A 19,000-nucleotide genomic window follows, 5' to 3' on the forward strand; every position below is an offset into this window, starting at 1 on the left:
AGCCTGCCATCTTGAAGTTGGTACAACGAGTTTGACTCATCAGCGGCCCACTCGCCGTCAGAGCCGGCGGCCGCCTCATCCCCAGACCCAGATGGATCAGAGGGCCCTCCGTGGATGCATCCCACAAAAGCGCGCTTTAAGGCAGGCCGGGCCCGGGCGGGGTCGTGCGCGCTGAGCCGTTTCGATGAGACCGGCGCGGAGATCCGGCTCGGGGCCCGGCTCTCCAATCTTGCCGATGAAGACATGAATTCCACCGAAGGGGACCCGGTACCCGTACTCCACTGAGCCGGCGTCGGGGCCCCAGTCCGCATCGTCGATGTAGAGCTTGCCGCGACGACTCTTGGTCATCCGGCCCACAGCGTATCCCTTGAGCCCTTCGAAGCCGCCCTTCAAGAACTCAAATCCACCGTGCGCTAGCCCCACGGTGGGCGCCAACTGTCGTGGAATTGTCACGGCAGATGTCCTCGGGTTAGGACTTAGTCGTGGAGCCATCGCAATTGGGAAGCTTGAAGGGGTTAAGTGGGACAAGGAACACGAGGGTTTATACTGGTTCGGCCCCTTACGGTGAAGGTAAAAGCCTACGTCCAGTTGAGGTGGTATTAATCAGGGTTTCGATAACCAGGGAGCTAAACAGCTATGCCCGGCTCTCGATCAGATTGTTGTCGCCCCTAAACCGCTGCCGGGTCGTCCCTTTATATAGGGAGGTTGACACCCAGCGGCCCTTAGAGTCCCGGCCGGCTCATAAGAGTGTCCGGCTCGGACTCTAAACAATACTTGCCTTATACTACAAGTTCTACTATAACAATAAAGATTGTACTACGGGCTTTAAGCCATATCCGGGTCTCAGCCCATCTCTGGCCCATTATCTTGGAACTTGGCTCCGGGCTTCTGGCAATGACCCTACAAGTAACCCGGCCCTCCTGGCGGGTGACTCCAAGGTCTATATCCTCAACAGATTGTATCGGGGGATATAAGCCATGGTAAGGTTAGAATATAGTAGGTACAATGCAATAATAAAATATGAATGGGTTTGCAATAGTACTTAAAGTGGTGATTTGCTTTATTATACTCACAGATCTCATGAAGGTTTTTGTTAAGTTTTGTGTGATTGAAGTTTTCATGTGTTGGGTGAGATCACGATGGATGAAGGAATAAGGGGTGAAAAGAGCCTAAGCTTGGGGATGCCCATGGCACCCCAAGGTAATATTAAAGTACAACCAAGCAACTAAGCTTGGGTATGCCCCGGAAGGCATCCCCTCTTTCTTCTAACGACCATTGGTAATTTTTCTTGGAGATATATTTTTATTCATCACATATCATGAGTTTTGCTTGGAGCGTCTTGTATTATATGAGTATTTGCTTGTTTTGCTTTTTAGTTTGTCACAATAATCCTTGCTGGACACACCTATTTGAGAGAGCCATAATGATGCCATGATTTGTTAGAATTGCTCATTGTGCTTCACTTAAATTTTTTGAGCTATGGAATTGCTCTAGGGCTTCACTTATATCTTTTTGAGCATGGTGGTTGTTTAATTTTGAAGAAATGCTCTCATGCTTCACTTAGATTATTTTGAGAGTAAGTAGAATTTTTAAGAATTGTCCTCTCATGCTTCACTTATATTATTTTGAGAGATGAAAATTTTGAAGAAATATTTGTGCTCTTGTTCTTCACTTAAATTTGTTTGAGAGCTTGTTATAAGCAATGCTAATACATTGAACTAGTCCCAAAGTGATAGATATTAAAGAGGGATAATAAAAACTATCATGAAGTTCATTGGATATTAAAACTTGATTCCTTGCAATAGTTTTGCGATATGGAGATAGTAATATGTCAGTCATGTTGGTGAGTAATTATGCTTTAGTAAGAATATTGGTGTTAGGGTTTGTGATTCCCTATGCAATCATGAAAGTCAATAGTTATGAAATGAAGTTACATCCTAGTTGTGGTGCATTATTCGGTGTTAGTTATGCTTAATGCTTGTTTATGATCGTTTTCGTTTCTTGGTTGGTTGCTTCTCAATCTATTTGCTAGGCTGCCCTTGTACTAAAGCGGGAATACTGCTTGTGCATTCAAACTCCTTAAACCAAGTTGTGCCAAATGAGTCCACCAAACCTACCTATATGCGGTATTTCTATGTTGTTCCAAGTAAATTTGTATGTGCCAAGTCTAATTTTCAAAATGAATTTCCTTTTTGTGTGCCCGTACGGCTCATGAAGCGGCATGGGGTGGCCGATATTTTCCATGCTAGATATGTTATTCTCAAGATGAGTGTTTATTCACTTGTGATTGCACGAGAATGTGGCAGGTAATAGGGATGCCCAATCCCAAATTGAAAAAGAAATTTACTTTATGTTGTCAATAATAAATTGCTTGGAAAGTGTTGGTATGGAAGGCACCCGTGGATACGTCTAGCCATGGATTGTGAAAGGATGGTGGAAAAGGGAATAAACTTTATTTTATGTTTGGGAACCGCCTATGATGTATCTAGCATGGAAAGTATTGGAAATTCTCGGTCGTTTTCATTGACGGGAAACACATGCCTCTCACAACAATTTTATCTCTCAATTTAAGATTTGAGCTCTCGCACCTCTACAAATCTCTGCTTGCCTCTACAAAGGGCCTATCTATTTTTTATGCAATTTTTATTTTTTATTTGAGTCTCCATCTTCACTTATAAAGCACGAACTAGGGAGCACTATTATCATACTCGTGCATTGGATGTAGCTAATATTTGAGTGTGTTTCATGAATGGGTCAATGATTGAGCATAATGGGTTAGGGATAGCTTTCTCTAGTGTTGATATTTTGAAAGACATGGTTGCTTGTTGATATGCTTGAATATTGAGGTCTTCATGTCAAATTATAGACTATTGCTTTGAATCATCTAAAGTCCAAATGTCCATGATACAAAAGAAAAGAATATGTGATAAATATGATGGGTAGCATTCCACATCAAAAATTATGTCTTTATCATTTACCTACTCGAGGACGAGCATCAATTAAGCTTGGGGATGCTGATACGCCTCCAATGTATCAATAATTTTTATTTGTTCCATGCTATTAAAGTATCATTCTTGGATGTTTTATACTCATTTACTAGCAACTTTATATCATTTTTGGGACTAACCTATTGACATAGTGCCCAGTGCCAGTTGCTGTTTTCTGCTTGTTTTTTTACTTTGCAGAATATCAATACCAAACGAAGTCCAAATGCCATGAAACTTTTTGGAGATTTTTTTCTGGACAGAAAACACCCAGGGAGCCAAGGAAGTGTACCAGAGGAGGCCCACTAGGCACCAAGGCTCGCCAAAAGGCCCAGTTGCGCCCTGGTGGGTAGTGGGGCCCACGGGAGGCTTCTCCACCGACCTTCGCCTCTACAAATACTCCAAAATCCCAAAAAACCCTAGGGGATTCAACAAAACATAATTCCAGCCACCGCAAGTTCCAAAACCACGAGATCCAATCTAGAGGCCTGCTCCGGCACTCTGCCGGAGGGGTCAACGATCACGGAGGGTTTCTTCATCATCACCCTTGCCCCTCCGATGATGCGTGAGTAGTTTACCACAGACCTACGGGTCTGTAGGCAGTAGCTAGATGGCTTCTTCTCTCTTTTTGATCTTCAATACAATGTTCTCTTCGATGTTCTTAGAGATCTATTTGGTGTAATGACTTTTTGCGGTGTGCTTGTTGGGATTCAATGAATTGTGAGTTTATGATCAGATCTATCCATGAATATTATTTGAGTATTTGTTGAACTATTTTATGCATGATTGTTATAGCCTCGTATTTCTTCTCCGAAACTTTGTTTTGGTTTGGCCAACTAGATTGATTTTTCTTGCCATGGGAAGAGGTGCTTTGTGATGGGTTCGATCTTGCGATGCTCAATCTCAGTGACAGAAGGAGACATGAGACACATATATCATTGCCATTAAGAATACAAATATGGGGTCTATTCCTACATGAATAGATCTTGTCTACATCATGTCATAGTTCTTATTGCATTACTCCATTTTTTCATGAACTTAATACACTAGATGCATGCTGGATAGCGGTCGATGTGTGGAGTAATAGTAGTAGACGCAGGCAGGAGTCGGTCTACTAATCGTGGACGTGATGCCTATATACATGATCATTGCCTTGGATATCATCATAATTATTTGCTCTTCTGTGAATTGCCCAACAGTAATTTGTTTACCCACCGTATGCTACTTTCTCGAGAGAAGCCTCTAGTGAAATCTATGGCCCCCGGGTCTATTTCCTATCATATTTAAACCAAAAATACTTTGCTGCACTTTTTTTCTTTATTTTATTTTGTGTTTTTCTAGATCTATTTATCCAATCTCATACTATTTAATCTATCTCAATACGGAGGAGGGATTGACAACCCCTCTTACGTCTTGGATTGCAAGTTTTTATTGTTTGTGTGCAGGTGTTGTTTACATAGTGTTGCTTGGTTCTCTTACTAAATTGATAACCTTGGTTTCATAACTGACGGAAATACTTATCGTTGATGTGCTGCATCATCCTCTCCTCTTCAGGGAAAAGCCAACTTAGATACAAGCGATTAGCTAGCTACTTTGTTGAGAGGAAACTCTCAATGAACAAAGAACACCAAAGGCCATGGAGGCGAATGCCAGCGGAGGACAATAGGGAATGGATGCCAATGGCACATGCTGCCGTTGGAGCCGCCATGGAGCAAGACATGACATGGGAAAGAAGGGATACACCATGGGGGGCTGCAGAGGAACAGTAGAAGGCACCGACTCAGAGGTGTGCAGTATAATCTCACCGCGGAAACGCACGATGGCGGCGGCACAGCGTAGAGGAACAGAGGAGCAACTCAGGATAGGGCTGGCGAGAAACAAAGGAATGAAGGTGGGAAGACTTTGCACGTTCCACTGGACCTCCTGGGCCTTTAACCTACATGGCCCGATTACCCACACAAAGCACAGCTCATTATACAGAGCGGCAGCCCGCGAAACGGCTACTCAAGATCACGATGTTGAATGGCTTAGCGTAAGAAACCTGTGGGATGACCGAGCTCAACTCTTGTATGTTCGTGGAAATGAGCCAATGATGGGGAGCTCCGAATCGCCGTGGAGGCTCGTAGGTCACCGAGTTATACTGTTTAGTAATGCCGGGTTTATCACCGGGACTGGCGGCCGCTGGCTACAAATAGCCGCCCCCCTCATAACCACTTGTTGGCTGGCTGCTCCAGAGAGAGATTAACACTTGTCATTTGAGAGCCCTTCCTCCGATGACTGCGACAAACCTAAGTGAGGAAAAACCCAACCAGAGCCAAAATGATTGAGCATCACTGAAGAGTTTAATATGTGTGATCTGACGCCAGTTACCTTTGAAGACTGTTGATACGTCTCCAATGTATCTACTTTTTCGAAAACTTTTGCTCTTGTTTTGAACTCTATTTTGCATGATTTGAATGAAACTAGCCCGGACTGATGCTGTTTTTGCAGAACTACCATGGTGTTGTTTTTTGTGCAGAATTAAAAGTTCTTGGATTTGGATGAAACTTTTTGGAGATTTTTTATGGAATATATAAAAAATACTGGAGCGAAGATCCACCGGAGGGGGCCACCAGTTGCCCACAAGGCAATAGGGAGCGCCTTGTTACCTTGTGGGGCCCATGTGGCTCCACTGATCCTAATCTCAAGCATATAAATACCGTCTTCCCATGAAAAAATAAGAGAAGAAGTTTCATTTCGTTTTACGATACAGAGCCGCCGCCACCTCGTGTTCTTCATCGGGAGGGCTGATTTGGAGTCTGTTTGGGCTCCGGAGAGGGGGATTTGTGGACGTTCTAGGAACGGGGGTACCCAGACTTGCCTACCTGCGGCGCACAACGTGGCTCCATCGACGGCCTAGTACGGCCCACCTTCAGCAGCAACAACACAAGACCCTTGCGAGGGGCCAAGCCACGCAAGGCGGACGACACCAAGACCCCCAGAAGGAGTGGCCTCCTCAGGCTGGCTCCTGAGGAGCGAAGATTCCTATGCAAGCCCTCGCCTCGTGAGGTTCGAATGACGCAAGCCATAACGACCAAGGCCAGGCGGGTGCCAGCGGGCGCAGTACAGCAGTTTCCTCTTTGGTGCTAAAGAGGCAAGTACAGGCGCGGAGTCCCGAGGAATCAGCCAAAGGTTTCCATTTCTATGCAACAAGACCAAGACCGCCAGGACGGCAGGACGGAGGTCATCGCCGAGCCCACCACGGCGTCATGATGAGAAGCTTTGTAGACGAAGACCACCTTTCGTCAGGATAAGATGTACTGGTTGTGTCCCTTCGAATTTGGCCATTGTGGGATCACTTCCCACCTCCATTTTGGGGGAAGAGGACCAAGGCCGCTATAAATAGGACCTAGCCACCACCATAGAGGAGGACGGATCATTCAGATCATCCTCTCCCTCACCAGCTCAAGAACACACCTCCTGAGGTTGTTCTTCCACTGTACTAGTTCATTCGCAGCCCATCTCGAGGCCAATCCACCACAAAGCAGGAGTAGGGTTTTACACCGCAAGGTGGCCCGAACCTGGGTAAACTACTATGTCCCATTTCCTTCCTGTTCATCGAGCTAGGCTTTGAGATCGGCGGGTAGGCAGGCTGGGGAGGTTGAGTTCTTCACACGCACCCCAGAGTTCGAATCTATCCAGGGTTTGCAGAGCCCAGAATCCGATATTTGGCGCGCCAGGTAGGGGTGCGTCGGAGCCTCTCTTCCTCCAGTCAAGTCGCTGATGCGGCTTGAAGCTACGTCGGTATTTCCACAAAGAGGAAGGGATGATGCAGCACAGCGATGGTAGGTATTTCCCTCAGTGATGAAACCAAGGTTATCAAACCAGTAGGAGAACCAAACAACACTACGTAAACAACACCTGCACACAAATAACAAATACTCGCAACCTGACGTGTAAAAGGGGTTGTCAATCCCTTTCGGGTAACAGCGCCAGAAATTGGCAAACGGACGTGAGAGAGTAGTAAATATTGATAGATCGAACGCCAAATAAAATAAATTGCAGCAAGGTATTTTTGTATTTTTGATTTAATAGATCTGAAAATAAAAGGCAAATAAAATAGATCGCAAGGCAAATATATTAAAGAAGAGACCCGGGGGCCGTAGGTTTCACTAGTGGCTTCTCTCGAGAAAAATAGCAAACGGTGGGTGAACAAATTACTGTTGGGCAATTGATAGAACTTCAAATAATCATGACGATATCCGGGCAATGATCATTATATAGGCATCACGTCCAAGATTAGTAGACCGACTCCTGCCTGCATCTACTACTATTACTCCACACATCGACTGCCATCCAGCATGCATCTAGTGTATTAAGTTCATGGAGAAACGGAGTAATGCAATAAGAACGATGACATGATGTAGACAAGATCTATTTATGTAGAAATAGACCCCCATCGTTTTATCCTTAGTAGCAACGATACATACGTATCGGTTCCTCTTCTATCACTGGGATCAAGCACTGTAAGATCGAATCCACTACAAAGCACCTCTTTCCATTGCAAGATAAATAGATCAAGTTGGCCAAACAAAACCCAAATATCCGAGAAGAAATACGAGGCTATAAGCAATTATGCATATAAGAGATCAAAGAAGACTCAAATAACTTTCATGGATAAAAAGATAGATCTGATCATAAACTCAAAGTTCATCCGATCGCAACCAACACACCACAAAAAGAGTTACATCATATGGGTCTTCAAGAGACCATTGTATTGATAATCAAAAGAGAGAGAGAGGAAGCCATCTAGCTACTAACTACGGACCCGAAGGTGTACAAAGAACTACTCACGCATCATCGGAGAGGCACCAATGGAAGTGGTGAACCCCTCCGTGATGGTGTCTAGATTGGATCTGGTGGTTCTGGACTCTGCGGCGGCTGGAATTGATTTTCGTCGACTCCCCTAGGGTTTCTGGAATATTGGGGGTATTTATAGAGCAAAGAGTCGGTTCAGGGGGCACCCGAGGTGGGCACAAACCACCAGGGCACGCCTGGGCCTCCAGGCGCGCCCTGGTGGGTTGTGCTCCCCTCGGAGCACCCCCAGGCGCTTCTCCGACCCACTGGATGTCTTCTGGTAAAAAAATATCTGCAAAAAGTTTCACGCGTTTGGACTCCGTTTGGTATTGATTTCCTGCGATGTAAAAAACATGCAGAAAACAGCAACTGGCACTTGGCACTATGTCAATAGGTTAGTACCAAAAAATGAGATAAAATGACTATAAAATGATTATAAACCATCCAAGATTGATAATATAACGACATGGAACAATAAATAATTATAGATACGATGGAGATGTATCAGCATCCCCAAGCTTAATTCCTGCTCGTCCTCGAGTAGGTAAATGATAAAAAAACAGATTTTTTGATGTGGAATGCTGCCTAACATGTCATCTCATATTCTTTTCTTTATAGCATGGACATTTGGACTTCTATATGGTTCAAAGCAATAGTCTAGTTTTGACATGATGACTTACCAAAAAAGGCTTTCGCCCCGCTTTACATATAAAGCACCAATCGATCACAACTCAGATACAAACGCATGCCGGCACCACACACACATACACCCAAGGCTGGATACAAAGGCGCTGAGCGCAGCAACACTACCCATAGTACTACAAGAGCAATCGGAGTCCTCCACCGTGAGCATGCCACCGCGAAGAGATGAAGCCGCATACGACGCACCATGTGCTCCAAGACGGTGCCTTTAGGAATAACAAGACACCAAAGCGCCGTCACCGCCCGACCCGAGGGTCAGAGATTCCCCTAGAGCAACACGACAGGCAAAGAGAGCCGTGACGACACCTTCAAGAAGGGAACGAGCTTCACGCCATTGGTCCATCTGAAGATAGATCAGGTTTTCACCCTGGCCAACACTCTTCACCACCGCACGCCACACCCTAGCGAACACGCCACTCACACGACCATGGCCACTGGGCAGCACCTAACCACAGACTCTGCCCATGAGCACCGCGGCACAACCACCAGGGCCACCACCCCGACGTCCAATACCTTGACCCACCTCACTCGAGACCCACCGCTACCCCAACCAAAGATATGGACAGAAAAGGACCCGCCTTTTGCACCCCTGAGCCGCTCCCAACGCCGAAACCCAATAGGCCGGCCAAAACTGGCCGCCATCGACCCGTCCAAGACACTGGCGCCAGACGAGCACTGTCCTGCTGCCGGGCGCGAGACGAGCATTGTCCTGCTGCCGGGCGCGAGACGAGGCCGGTCCTGCTGCCGGGCGCGAGACGAGCTCGGTCCTGCTGCCGGGCACGAGACAAGCTTAGTCCTGCTACCGAGCGTGAAATGAGCGATGGCCCATAGTCAGGGAAGGACCGAACCTTCGACGAAGGCAGCACCCGGATGACAAGGAGAGGGGTCGAAGGCCGACACACGTTGCCTATGGGCCAGCCGATGCCGGAACATGCCCGCCGCTACCGCAGCCGACCCGCCAAGCCACCGTGGAGCCACCCACGGCGAGAGCCGCAACCACACTGGGCCACCACCACGCCGTGCCTGCACCAGATCCGCGGCACATGCCTGCCACCATCCACCAACAAACTGACGCTGGGAGGAAGTAGCGCCAGACCCATGATAACCCACAAGTATAGGGGATCACAACAATTTTCGAGGGTAGAGTATTCAACCCAAATTTATTGATTCGACACAAGGGGAGCCAAAGAATATTCTCAAGTATTAGCAGCTGAGTTGTCAATTCAACCACACCTGGAAGACTTAATATCTGCAGCAAAGTATTTAGTAGCAAAGTAGTATGGAAGTAACGGTAACGGTGGCAAAAGTAACAGTAGCAGTTTTGTAGTAATTGTAACAGTGGCAACGGAAAAGTAACTAAGCAAAGATCAATATGTGAAAAGCTCGTAGGCATAGGATCAGTGATGGATAATTATGTCAGATGCGATTCATCATGCAACAGTTACAACATAGGGTGACACAGAACTAGCTCCAGTTCATCAATGTAATGTAGGCATGTATTCCGAATATAGTCATACGTGCTTATGGAAAAGAACTTGCATGACATCTTTTGTCCTACCCTCCCATGGCAGCGGGGTCCTATTGGAAACTAAGGGATATTAAGGCCTCCTTTTAATAGAGTACCGGACCAAAGCATTAACACTTAGTGAATACATGAACTCCTCAAACTACGGTCATCACCGGGAGTGGTCCCGATTATTCTCACTTCGGGGTTACCGGATCATAACACATAGTAGGTGACTATTGACTTGCAAAATAGGATCAAGAACTCACATATATTCATGAAAACATAATAGGTTCAGATCTAAAATCATGGCACTCGGGCCCTAGTGACAAGCATTAAGCATAGCAAAGTCATAGCAACATCAATCTCATAACATAATGGATACTAGGGATCAAACCCTAACAAAACTAACTCGATTACATGATAAATCTCATCCAACCCATCACCGTCCAGCAATCCTACGATGGAATTACTCATGCACGGCGGTGAGCATCATGAAATTGGTGATGGAGGAAGGTTGATGATGACGACGGTGACGGATTCCCCTCTCCGGAGCCCCGAACGGACTCCAGATCAGCCCTCTCGATAGAGATTAGGGCTTGGCGGCGGCTCCGTATCGTAAAACGCGATGAATCCTTCTCTCTGATTTTTTTCTCCCCGAACGTGAATATATAGAGTTGGAGTTGACGTCGGTGGAGCCTCAAGGGGCCCACGAGGCAGGGGGCGCGCCCCCACCCTCGTGGATAGGGTGTGGGCCTCCTGGAGTTGATTCTTTTGCCAGTATTTTTTATATATTCCAAAAATATTCTCCGTGAAGTTTCAGGTCATTCCGAGAACTTTTATTTATGCACAAAAATAACACCATGGCAATTCTGCTGAAAACAACGTCAGTCCGGATTAGTTCCATTCAAATCATGCAAGTTAGAGTCCAAAACAAGGGCAAAAGTGTTTGGAAAAGTAGATATGTTGGAGACGTATCAACTCCCCCAAGCTTAAACCTTTGCTTGTTCTCAAGCTATTCAGTTGACAAACTGAAAGTGATAATGAAAAACTTTTACAAACTTTGTTTTCTCTTGTTTTTGTAAATATGTAAAGCCAGCATTCAAGTTTTCAGCAAAGATTATGAACTAGCCATATTCACAATAACACTTTGGTCTCATGTTTACTCATATCAATGACATAATCAACTAGCGAGCAATAATAATAAATCTCGGATGACAAGACTTTCTCAACACAATCAAAATATGATATAACAAGATGGTATCTCGCTAGCCCTTTCTGAGACCGCAAAACATAAATGCATAGCACCTCTGAAGATCAAGGACTGACTATACATTGTAATTCATGGTAAAGGAGATCCAGTCATAGTCATACTCAATGTAAACAAATAGTAATGCATGCAAATGACAGCAGTGCTCTCCAACTGGTGCTTTTTTAATAAGAGGATGATGACTCAACATAAAAGTAAATAGATAGGCCCTTCACAGAGGGAAGCAGAGATTTGTAGAGGTGCCAGAGCCCGAGTTTTGAAATAGAGATAAATAATATTTTGAGTGGCATACTTTCATTGTCAACATAACAACCGAAAGATCTCGATATCTTCCATGCTACACACATTATAGGCGGTTCCCAAACAGAATGGTAAAGTTTATACTCCCCCACCACCGACAAGCATCAACCCATGGCTTGCCCGAAACAACGGGTGCCTCCAACTAACAACAATCCTAGGGGAGTTTTGTTTGTAATTATTTTTATTTGAGCATGGGACTGGGCATCCCGGTTACCTGCCATTTTCTCGTGAGTGATGAGCAGAGTCCACTCATCATGATAATAACCCACCTAGCATGGAAGATATAGACAGCCCTAGTTGATATGAGCTATTCGAGCATACAAAACAAAATTTCATTTGAAGGTTTAGAGTTTGGCACATACAAATTTACTTAGAACTGCAGGTAGATACTGCATATAGGAAGGTATGGTGGACTCATATGGAATAACTTTTGGGTTTATGGAAGTGGATGCACAAGCAGTATTCCCGCTTAGTACAAGTGAAGGCTAGAAAAAGATTGGGAAACGACCAACTAGAGAGCGACAACAGTCATGAACATGCATTAAAATTAATCAACTCTGAGTGCAAGCATGAGGAGGATATAATTCACCATGAACATAAATATCATGGAGGCTATGTTGATTTTGTTTCATCTACATGCATGAACATGTGCCAAGTCAAGCCACTCGAATCGTTTAAAGGAGGATACCACCCTATCATACCACATCACAACCATTTTAATAGCATGTTGGCATGCAAGGTAAACCATTATAAACTCCTAGCAAATTAAGCATGGCATGACCAACTATAATCTCTAATTGTCATTCCAAACATGTTTCATTCATAATAGGCTGAATCAGGAACGATGAACTAATCATATTTACAAAAAAAAGATTGGTCGAGTTCATACCAGCTTCTCTTATCTCAATCAGTCCATCATATATCGTCATTATTCCCTTTCACTTGCACGACCGAACAGTGTGGATAATAATAATAGTGCACGTGCATTGGACTAAGCTGGAATCTGCAAGCATTTAATACAAGGGAGAAGACAAGGTAATATGGGCTCTTTGTTAAATCAACAATAATGCATATAAGAGCCACTTCAACATTTTCATCATGGTCTTCTCCTCTCGACCCCCAAAGAAAAGAAAGCAAATAAAACTATTTACACGGTAAAGCTCCCAACAAGCAAAAGAAGAACGAGAAATCTTTTTGGGTTTTCTTTTAATTATTACTACTACGGGCATGGAAACTAAACTAGCTAAAAGCTACTACATTTTTTGGGTTTTTTCTTAAGGTTTTTCAAACACACAAGAAGAAAGCTTAGAAAGGAAAATAAACTAGCATGGATAGTACAATGAAAAAGTATGAGCACCAACAACTGGCATGAGTGTGTGAACATGAATGTAACGTCGGTGAGAAATACGTACTCCCCCAAGCTTAGGCTTTTGGCCTAAGTTGGTCTATGGTCACGGCTCAAAGCTTCCCTCTCCGGTGTACGGAGGAGTGTCCTCTGGGTGCCACTGGTTGGCGATCTCCTCCGGATCCCACTGATAAACAAACTGTCGATAAGGGTTAAGTGGTGGCTCCGGCTGAGGCTCTGGAGCTTGTGTCAGGCTCCAGTATGCATAAACGGCATCCGGCAAGATGAGGTACGTGCCTAAAAATATGTTAAACAAAGAGGGCGCAGGCAAGGTAATAATCTCATGGTGAGTTTTACCAAATATCAAATTATACTTAAGCAGTTTCTTCTTATTTTTAACAATAAAGTCATGTGCTACCATACTCTTATAATCTAGAAAAACAGGGGGCAGCAACTTTTCTTCTTTCTCATAATGCCTAATAGGTATCTCAAAGTGTGCAGCAAGGCGTGAGGCAAAGATGCCTCTGAAGATGGGGCCCTTTGTACGGTTCAGACTTAATCATTTAGCAATAATAGCGCCTAAACTGAAAGTTGTATCACGAAACAAAGCATGGCGCAAAATAACAATATCAGGGGCACTGAGATTGCCACTGTTCCCGCGACCAATTAAGCATCTACTAGCAAATATTGCAAAGTAACGTAGAACAGGAAAATGTATGCTAGTAATTCCTGCATCGGAAACTTTCCTTGTTTCCCCTACAACAATTGAATCAATAAACCCCTCCACATCATTACGGTGTGGTTCCTCTATGTTGCCCACAAAGGGTATCTTGCAGACCTGACAAAAATCATATAGGGACATCTCCTTAACCTCATCATATAAGTGAAACTCCACTGAAGGTGGTGATTTATTAGCATGGAAGTAAAAAAATTGCACGAAAATATTAGTGAGTAGGAGATACTGTTCACGCTGGTCGTGGAGGAAGTCGGTGAGGCCTGCATTCTCAGCCAAGTGATAAAAATCATCATAAATTCCGGCAGCTCTCAAGAACTCATCACAGGGTCATTCACACGGCCGAACTTCCACAGTGCGAGGAAGATTATATTTGGGCTTCTTATTCTCTTCACTTTGCTTATCCTTCGAGCTTCGGCTCGAAGAGCCCCTCAACAATCTCTTCATCATTTTCTTTCTCTGAAAAATTTCTGAAAAAATTTTAGTGACTCAAAATAAAAGTGAACCAAACTCAACAAGATTGATGGCAACTACTCCCACAAGTTCCTAGAGGCTATATCATGCATTAAAACTACTTTGGACCAAACAAATTTGACATGCAAGCTCAAGAACAGGGCCACCTAAGCCGCAAAAATTTGCAATAAATAAAGCACTAGAACAAAAACTAATTGGACCATTGGAGGAGTCACATACCGAAGAACAATCCCCCAAAACAGTTTGGTGAATGGAGCTTTGAGCAAGGAGATAAAAAATGGCAGCAAGATGAGCTAGAATACGGGTTTGAGCTATGGGAGGATTTTTTCTAGAGGAAGACGAAGTGGATGGGTGCAGGAATAAGTGGAGGGGGTCCACGTGGGGCCCATGAGGTAGGGGGCGCGCCCCAGGGGGTGGGCGCGCCCTGGACCCTTGTGGCCAGGTGGTGGCCCCCTCTGGTGTGTTCTCAGTGCCAGATATTCTTAAATATTCTACAAAAAATCATATTTCATTTTCAGGATGTTTGGAGAACTTTTATTTTTGGGGTATTTTTTATTGCAAGGATAATTCAGAAAACAGACATAAAATGCTATTTTTGCTTTATTTAATACAAATAATAGAAAGTAAAAGGAGGGTACAGAGAGTTGTGCTTTCTAACTTCATCCATCTCAGGCTCATCAAAAGGAATCCACTAACAAGGTTGATCAAGTCTTGTTAACAAACTCTTTCCGAATTGCATGAAACCGGAGAATTTTGAAATAACACTAGTTTACCTCAACGGGGATATGCACGTCCCCAACAATAAGAATAGCATATTTCTTCTTGACAGTAGGAAGAGGAAATTCAAAACCTCCAATAATAATCGTTGAAGTGTTTCCAATAGAATTGATACTGTGGACTTGAGGTTGTTTTCCTCGGAAAGTGTACCGTATGCTCATTACCATTAACATGAAAAGTGACATTGCCTTTGATGCAGTCAATAACAGCCCCTGCAGTATTCAAAAAGGGTCTACCAAGAATAATAGACATAGTATCGTCCTCGGGAATATCAAGAATAACAAAGTCCGATAAAATAGTAACATTTGCAACCACAACAGGCACATCCTCACAAATGCCGAGAGGTATAGCAGTTGATTTATCGACCATTTGCAAAGATATTTCTGTAGGTCTCAACTTATTCAAATCAAGTCTACGATATAAAGAGAGAGGCATAACACCAACACCGGCTCCAAGATCACGTAAAGCAGTTTTAACATAGTTTCTTTTAATATACCATGGTATAGTTGGTACTCCTGGATCTCCAAGTTTCTTTGGTATTCCACCCTTAAAAGTATAATTAGCAAGCATGGTGGAAATTTCAGCTTCCGGTATCTTTCTTTTATTTGTAACAATTTCTTTCATATACTTAGCATAAGGATTCATTTTAAGCATATCAGTTAAACGCATACGCAAAAAGATAGGTCTAATCATTTCAGCAAAGCGCTCAAAATCCTCATCATCCTTTTTCTTGGATGGTTTGGGAGGAAAAGGCATGGGTTTCTGAACCCATGGTTCTCTTTCTTTATTGTGCTTCCTAGCAACGAAGTCTCTCTTATCATAACGTTGATTCTTTGATTGTGGGTTATCAAGATCAACAGCAGGTTCAATCTCTACATCATTGTTATTACTAGGTTGAGCATCAACATGAACATCATCATTAACATTATCACTAGGTTAATGTTCATTACGAGATTGTGTTTCAGCATCAGAAATAGAAATATCATTGGGATTCTCAGGTGTGTCAACAACAGGTTCACTAGAAGCATGCAAAGTCCTATCATTTTTCTTTTTCTCCCTCTTAGAAGGACTAGGTGCATCAACATTAGTTCTATGAGAATCTTGCTCAACTCTCTTAGGGTGGCCCTCGGGATACAAATGTTCCTGAGTCATTTTACCCCCTCTAGTCATAACTCTAACAACATTGTCATTTTTCTTATTATTTAATTCATTGAGCAAATCATTTTGAGCTTTGAGCACTTGTTCTACTTGAGTGGTAATCATAGAAGCATGTTTACTAATAAGTTTAAGTTCACCCTTAACTCTAGACATATAATCACTCAAGTGTTCAATCATATAAGCATTACGTTTCAATTGTCTACTAACATAAGCATTGAAGTTTTCTTGTTTAACCATAAAGTCATCAAACTCATCCCGGCATTGGCTAGCAAACTTAGTAGATGGGATTTCACCCTTATCCAATCTATAGAGAGAATTTACCTCTACTACCTGTGTCGGGTTATCAAGACCATGTATTTCTTCAATAGGTGGTAAATTCTTAACATCTTGAGCTTTAATACCTTTTTCTTTCATAGATTTCTTTGCCTCTTGCATATCTTCGGGACTGAGAAATAGAATACCCCTTTTCTTCGGAGTTGGCTTAGGAGTTGGTTCAGGAAGTGTCCAATCATTATCATTACTCAATATATTATTCAATAGCAATTCAGCTTGCTCAGCAGTACTTTCCCTGAAAACACAACCAACACAACTATCCAGGTGGTCTCTGGAGGCATCGGTTAGTCCATTATAAAAGATATCAATTATTTTATTTTTCTTGAGAGGATGATCAGGCAAAGCATTAAGTAATCGGAGAAGCCTTCCCCAAGCTTGTGGGAGACTCTCTTCTTCAATTTGCACAAAATTATATATTTCCCTTAAGGCAGCTTGTTTCTTATGAGCGGGGAAATATTTAGCAGAGAAGTAATAAATCATATCCCGGGGACTACGCACACAACCAGGAGTAAGAGAATTAAACCATGTTTTAGCATCACCCTTTAATGAGAATGGAAATAGCTTAAGGATATAGTAGTAGCGAATTTTTTCCTCATGAGTGAATAGGGTGGCTATATCATTCAATTTAGTAAGATGTGCCACAACAGTTTCAGATTCATAGCCATAAAAAGGATCAGATTCAACCAAAGTAATTAACTCAGGATCAACAGAGAATTCATAATCCTCATCGAAAATACAGATAGGTGAAGTAGCAAAAGCAGGGTCATATTTCATTCTAGCATTCAAAGACTTTTCTTTCAGCTTAGCTAACAGTTTCTTAAGATCATAGCTATCTTTGCAAGCAAAAAGATCTCTAGCAGTTTCTTCATCCATAACATAACCCTCAGGAACATCAGGCAATTCATATCTAGGGGGAGAATCTTCATCATCACTTTCATCAATATTATCAGTTTCAATAATTTCATTCTCTCTAACCCTAGCAAGTTGTTCATCAAGAAATTCACCTCATGGCACAGTAGTATCAAGCATAGAAGTAGTTTCATCATAAGTATCATGCAAAGAAGAAGTGGCATCATCAATAACATGCGACATATCAGATTCAATAGCAGGAGTAGGTATCGCAAGTTTACTCAAAACAGAAGGTGAATCAAGTGCAGAGCTAGATGGCAGTTCCTTACCTCCCCTCATAGTTGAGGGATAAATCTTGGTTTTTTCATCCTTCAAGTTCTTCATAGTGATCAAAAGATAAAAATCCCAAGTGGCTCAAAGAATAGAGCTATGCTCACCGGCAACGGTGCCAGAAAATAGTCTTGATAACCCACAAGTATAGGGAATCGCAACAGTTTTCGAGGGTAGAGTATTCAACCCAAATTTATTGATTCGACACAAGGGGAGCCAAAGAATATTCTCAAGTATTAGCAGCTGAGTTGTCAATTCAACCACACCTGGAAGACTTAATATCTGCAGCAAAGTATTTAGTAGCAAAGTAGTATGGAAGTAACAGTAACGGTGGGAAAAGTAACAGTAGCAGTTTTGTAGTAATTGTAACAGTGGCAACAGAAAAGTAACTAAGAAAAGATCAATATGTGAAAAGCTCGTAGGCATTGGATCAGTGATGGATAATTATATCGGATGTGATTCATCATGCAACAGTTATAACATAGGGTGACACAGAACTAGCTCCAGTTCATCAATGTAATGTAGGCATGTATTCCGAATATAGTCATACGTGCTTATGGAAAAGAACTTGCATGACATTTTTTGTCCTACCCTCCCGTGGCAGCGGGGTCCTATTGGAAACTAAGGGATATTAAGGCCTCCTTTTAACAGAGTACCAGACCAAAGTATTAACACTTAGTGAATACATGAACTCCTCAAACTACGGTCATCATCGGGATTGGTCCCGATTATTGTCACTTCGGGGTTACCGGATCATAACACATAGTAGGTGACTATTGACTTGCAAAATAGGATCAAGAACTCACATATATTCATGAAAACATAATAGGTTCAGATCTGAAATCATGCCACTCGGGCCCTAGTGACAAGCATTAAGCATAGCAAAGCCATAGCAACATCAATCTCAGAACATAATGGATACTAGGGATCAAACCCTAACAAAACTAACTCGATTACATGATAAATCTCATCCAACCCATCAACGTCCAGCAAGTCTACGATGGAATTACTCACGCACAGCGGTGAGCATCATGAAATTGGTGACGAAGGAAGGTTGATGATGACTACGACGACGGATTCCCCTCTCCGGAGCCCCGAACGGACTCCAGATCAGCCCTCCCGAGAGAGATTAGGGCTTGGCGGCGGCTCTGTATCGTAAAATGCAATGAATCCATCTCTCTAATTTTTTTCTCCCCGAACGTGAATATATAGAGTTGGAGTTGACGTCGGTGGAGCCTCAGGGGGCCCACGAGGCAGGGGGTGCGCCCTAGGGGGGTGGTCGCGCCCCCATCCTCGTGGACAAGGTGTGGCCCCCTGGAGTTGATTCTTTCGCTAGTATTTTTATATATTCCAAAAATATTCTCCGTGAAGTTTCAGGTCATTCTGAGAACTTTTATTTCTGCAC

Source organism: Triticum aestivum, chromosome 3D, assembly GCF_018294505.1.
Source record: "Triticum aestivum cultivar Chinese Spring chromosome 3D, IWGSC CS RefSeq v2.1, whole genome shotgun sequence".
Classification (NCBI taxonomy): domain Eukaryota; kingdom Viridiplantae; phylum Streptophyta; class Magnoliopsida; order Poales; family Poaceae; genus Triticum; species Triticum aestivum.